Genomic DNA, 6,000 nt, shown 5'->3' with positions numbered 1-6,000 from the left:
TGAATGTGAGTATACAAATATCTCTTCAAGACTCTGCTTTCAATACCTTTGGGCATACAGGGAGGGGACATTCTTGTCACTACCAATGGCCCCAGAGCAAAACTAAGGAAGGAGGCAGGAGAGTTGTCACAAAGGTAGATTTCGCTGTCAGAACTGGCTCCAAACCCGGATTCTGCCTTTACCCTCCACATACGACAAAATAACACTTGTTGGGTACCTACCGTAGGAAAATATTCTTCTAAGCTCTTTGTATATGGTATTAGCTGTAATTCTGATAGCAATTCTATAAGGTAGGTATCATTATTAACCCTTTTTCAAGAGCGAGAAGTTGCGTAGAAGTTAAGTCGTTTCCCTGGATTCCCATAAATGGTAGAGGCAAGATCTGAACTCAGACAACCTGGTTCCAGAGCCCTATAATGGTGACAATAGTGATAATGATGGGAAGGTGGAGAAGAGGAAGGAGAAGAGAAATAAGAAGGAGGAAAGAGGGAATGCCTGGGTGGCTCAGTTGGTTAAGCATCTGACTTTTGCTTTTGGCTCAGGTCGTGATCTCACTGTTCATGAGTTCGAGCCCCACGTCGGGCTCTGCGCTAACAGTGTGGAGCCTGCTTGGGATCCTCTCTCTTTCTCTCTCAAAATAAATGAATAAAATTGTTTAAAAAGGAGGAAAGAAGGAGAGGAGGGAGGAGGTGTCAAGGGAAACCGAGCCCTCTCCCCTGGAGCAGAAGAGGGTCAGCATTTTTCTTCCTGTTGATGGGGAAAAAAATCTCAGGATGGTGATGGTGATGATTTAGCCCACGCTTATTCGTGCTAACTCCATGTTGGGCACTGGTATAGCATCTAAATGAATTAACTCATTGAATTCTAAACATTCTCTGGGGTAAGTGTATCTTACCCTGTTTTGCTCACAAAGACACTGACTTTCTGAATGGTTTCATAACTTGTACAAAGTCACATGGTGAACAAGAAGAAGATCCAGGGGGCGCCTGGGTGGCTCAGTCGGTTGAGCATCTGACTTCAGCTCAGATCATGATCTCACAGTCCGTGAGTTCAAGCTCCGTGTTGGGCTCTGTGCTGCCAGCTCAGAGCCTGGAGCCCGCTTCGGATTCTGTGTCTCCCTGTCTCTCTGCCCCTCCCCTGCTCAGGCTCTGTCTTTCTCTCTCAATAATAAATAAACATTAAAAAAAATTAAAAAAAAAAAAAAAAGAAGAAGAAGAAGAAGATCCAGGATCCAAACCCAGATCCTTTTGTCAACCAAGTCTTCCCCTGTCTGTTCATTCGATCACTGATGTCTGCGTGAATCCCCTTGAAGAGAATAAGGAAGAGCTTGATGCAAAGAGCTCATGTGTTCTCCAACCCTTCCAGCACGTTCTTTGGCCAGAGCAGAAATTCCAGGGGCATCTGGCAAGAGGCAGTGACGTGTGACATGTGGAAAGGAGGAAGAGGAAATGCCATGTAGGCTGGAGATGAGGAACAGATTTGGGGACAGCATTTGGAGAACGACCATCTCCATGGCAGCTGCAGGGGGTTGTGAGGAAGGGAGGAGAAAAGGGGATTTTAGGAAGTGGCACTCTGGATCACGAATTGAATCCACATGGAAGTATTTTAAGAGCCACAAGTGAAGATTAGGATCCTTTTAAAACCCTGTGTGGTTTCTGTTGTTGTTGCTTTAATTTCGGACTCTATTCCTCTAAATACAACAGCAAAGTAAGACTGAGCCACATAGGGCCCCAGCTTATATTCGGGTTAAACTGGGAGAATGGTAATATTTTTTAGACCTCGGTAGGTGCCAGGCGCTGGGTTTACTGCCAACCTGAGACAGCGATGTCCCTCCCCGCAGGGCTCTCTCGTCAAATCAGGAAACGGGGCTGGATAGAGATACTTGGGGGGGCGGGGAGGGTCTGAGATTAATACATTTCTTTCTTTCCTCGGTGGCTCATTCGGTGAAGGATCCAACTCTTGGTTTCAGCTCAAGTCATGGTCTCACAGTTCCGTGAGTTCGAGCCCCACATCGCGCTCGGCGATGGCAGCGTGGGGTCTGCTTGGGGTCCTCTCTCTCTGTCCCTCTCTCTCTGCCCCTCCCCCTCTCATGCTGTCTCTGTCTCTCTCAAAATAAATAAATAATAAAAATAAATTTTAAAAAATACAGTTTCTTTCTATTTCTCCTTTTACAAAGGAGGGACTATGCAGGTGAGCGGGGACCCTCCTCTGGTGTGGGTGCCTATCCTGGCCGCTCCTCTACCTTCCTCCATGGCTTGTGGCCAGACCCTCTCCTGCTCCTCGAGATCCTTCTCCCCTTCTGCTGTCCTGCTCCAGGTCTGACGGCAAATATAGCACCAGCCCCTTCTCCCTCATGCAGGGTGGCCCCGAACGGAACTTCCCGCCCCAGCCCCGGGTTTCTGTGGCCTGCCTGAGACTTTGGGCTCCCAGGTTGCTCCCAAAGAAGATTGGTATTTCTCTCACTGATCCTTGGACCCAGTGTCCCCAAAATGACTGCTGGTTGCCTCTAAATTCCACTCTGTCTGTTCCCCTCTTTCCTCTACCCAGTGTTCTTCAGTCTTTCAGTCTTTTCATGTTCTTTTTTGTTTTTTTCTAATGTTTAGTTTTGCAGGGGAGGGGCAGAGAGAGAGAGCGAGACGTAGAATCCGAAGCAGGCTCCAGGTTCCGAGCTGTCAGCACAGAGCCCAATGCGGGGCTCGAACCCACGAACTGCGAGATCATGACCTGAGCCGAAGTCGGACGCTTAACCGACTGAGCCACCCAGGCGCCCCCAACCTTTTCGTGTTCTAAACCACTCACTGGCTCACCCTTCATTCAAAAGATCTACATAGTTGTGGTCCAAAAAAAAAAAAAAGAGAGAGAAAATGAGAAAAAGTCAACGAAAAGCAACATCATCCAATCCCTCTGCTCTGGGATTAATCCCACCATCAACTACATGTTGGTGGGAAAACCCTGCAAGAGGTTGCCCATTTTACAGGCGAGGAAACCGAGGCCCAGAGAGGCTGAGTGGCTTCTCCAGTGTCACCCAGGTAGTAAGGGACAGAGTGAGGATCCGGGTCTGTCTGACCCCAAAACCCCTGCTCTGAATCTCCCTACCCTCCCCCCCATCTTTTTCCGGTGCATCCTGGGCTCCAGCCACTGGGGGCCATGTTCCTTCTCCAGCACAGATGGAGCTAATCTGGGAGGGCAGTTTATTAGGACAGCAATTAGACACGTGGCCTGTGCCCATGGGGTCAGACACCCACTCTGGGAGGCCAGTTATTAGCGAGGCATGAGATGCCCTCCCTCATGCTCACCCCGCAGAGCACATTCCTCTCCCAGGCCTCGTGCCAACGTGAAAGAAAACCCACACCTGATCGTCCAGCACGTTCACCCCCTATCAGCCTCAGCCCCCTCCACTCCCTACAGAGAGCAACCGTAGGGGGAAACGTGCAGGCAAGGCCACCGTCGGAGTGGGTTGACCCACTCTGGGGCGTTCTCCCCGTTTCCCATCACAAGCAAATGACTCTGAAGGCACCAGGCGCACGTCCTTCCATGGAAGCAATCCGATGGCCGGAGCGCCATGGTCTTGTTGCTCTGAACACTGCCAGGTAGCCCCCAACCAGCTTTCCAGACTTCTCCCTGGGTGACCCTAACCTTCCCGCGACAATTCAAGAGCCTCGAGGGGAAAGGAGGGCACACACACGCACGCACGCCCCATGTCCATATCTATCATAAGTTATTACCGTGATGACTTTTGCTTCATACCCGTTTTCTCCACTCAACTACGAGCTCCATGAGGTATCTGAACTACCCGTAACTTAGCCTCAAGCCTCTGGCGCAGATTCCGCAGAGTAATGTGGGACTGAACACGCAATCAACCTGCCCTGTCTCCATGCGCTCCCTTCCCTTCCTCCAGCTCTCCAGTCCTTTGGTCCCTGGCTCCCCGTATTCGACATTCTGCTCGGCCGCCAGTCAACACAGATCTCTCAACCTGCTGACCGCAGAACATCTAGCCTGCTTCCTGCCTTTGGGGACCTTACAGTCTGGCTGGAAAAGCAGAACTGAAAGAGACCTCAAATATTGTTAATCATCTCACGTTTAGTACATATATCTTGGGGGCTTCTCGGTCACAGGAAGCAAAAACCCAATTCGAACCGACTGAAGCAAAGAAGGCAACTGTGTGGATTTCAGGCGTGGTTGGATCCAGGACTTCCAGCCGTGTGTAAGAAACGTCATCAGGCTCATTTTCTCCCTCTCCTTCCCCGGTCCCTCCTGCGTGTCTCCGTTCTGCCTTTCTCCGTGTTCCTTCCATTACCTACTTGAATCTTCCCTTTGTGGTGGCAAGATGACCATCCACATCCCCATGTCTATAACCCATACGTTCGGCTTTCCCTGACAGAAACAGAATCCCTTTTTCTCAATAGTTGCAGGGTGAAAAAGCGACAGCAACAGAATTTAGTATCACGGACGTAACTTGAGTCTTGTATCAGTCTTGAACCCATCACTGTGTCTCGTGGCAATAAATACACTTACTAGCAAGGCCAGGGTCACACTCTTACCCCTGAAGCCAGGGCGGGATCTGAGCCATCCCAGAACAAGGCCTGGGGTTGAGAGAGATGTTATTCCTCAAGAGGGCAGGGAGGCTGCCCTGAGGAGCGGGAGGGGATCGTGGACAGGACCGACCGCACGTCTCCACCAGAGCAGGGGTCAGCCACCCAGCTTGGTATACATCCCTCGTCTTTATTCTTTTCCTAGGCATTACGGCCTCTGGCATTTACAGCCATATTGGAAAGGTGGAGCCCTGACCACGATTTCACGTGATGGGTGAAAACCCAGACTCCTGACAGGTAGTGATTGGCCTGAGGTCACAGGGCAAGTTGTCAGTATTTCCATATCTGTTCAGAATGGCAAGTCGAGAATCTGAAGTCGAGTTGTGTCGATCTGGGCCTGGCACGGTGGAGCCATGTCTTCATTTGAGTTCCCAAAAGCAGACGGCGAGCAAAGGATTCGGGTACAGGAACTCTATGAGGGAGGTGACGCCAGGAAGCTCATTGGGGCGATGGGGAAAATGAGGCAGGAAAGGGAGGAAAGCCATTCAAGAGAGTGTCGACGAACAGGCTCCCACTGGGCCTCAACCCCTTGGGGACTTCAGAGGAACCACGTAGAGCCTGCCTCAGAATCATCCCACGAAGGGACGAGAAGGCTGGTGTATTTATCCACACGCTCCTGGCGCTCGTCGATGAGCTAATTGTAACTATGAACATAAACACGAATGGGAATGCAAAAATCTTGTCTAACAGAATCACGTCTCATGATATTCGGCCTGTCTGTTACATGCGTTCGTTTCTTGGTGCCAGATGCAGAAACGAAGCACAATCTTTTGGCATCTTGTTTTGATGTCTCTTTCCTCTTTGCGACCGAGGATTTCACTGAATAGAAATTGGGGTTCCTCTCGGACGCCCAGGGGCCCTGCCTGCCCCGGGGCCCAGCCGGCGTGACTGGGACATCAGATTTTCTGGCGTGCTGGAACATTCTAGTGCACTAGCCCCGTTTTGGATTTTGCCTGAGTCTCAACGCCCCAGCATGGACTCCATTCGGTGGCTGGATCATCAGAGCACGACCCGGATCACCCGGGGTCACAGCCCGACAACCTGACCCAGGTCACCAGCAGCCCACTCAGCTCCCCGGAGCTACTCCAGCAAACCCTACGCTGAAGGGTTAAATTCCCTCCTGGGGACCTTGAAGTCCAAGGGCCCAGCACTTGGACACTCTCTCTTTTTAAAGTGTTCTTCTCGTGGGTTCCAGCCCCGCATCGGCTCTGGGCTGACCGTGCGGAGCCTGCTAGAAATTCTCTCTCTCTCCCTCTCTCTCTCTGCCCCTCCCCTGTTTGCACACGTGCTCTCGCTCTGTCTCTCAGAGAAATAAATAAACTTAAAAAAATTATTCAGACTTTAAAACAGCCAGAACAGAGCATCAAAACAAGTGCATAGGTCTGCGTTCCCATGAGGCCCGTCCCAC

This window comes from Neofelis nebulosa, chromosome 17 (genome assembly GCF_028018385.1).
Source record: "Neofelis nebulosa isolate mNeoNeb1 chromosome 17, mNeoNeb1.pri, whole genome shotgun sequence".
NCBI classification, from domain to species: domain Eukaryota; kingdom Metazoa; phylum Chordata; class Mammalia; order Carnivora; family Felidae; genus Neofelis; species Neofelis nebulosa.
Note: the sequence above shows the minus strand (reverse complement) of the source record.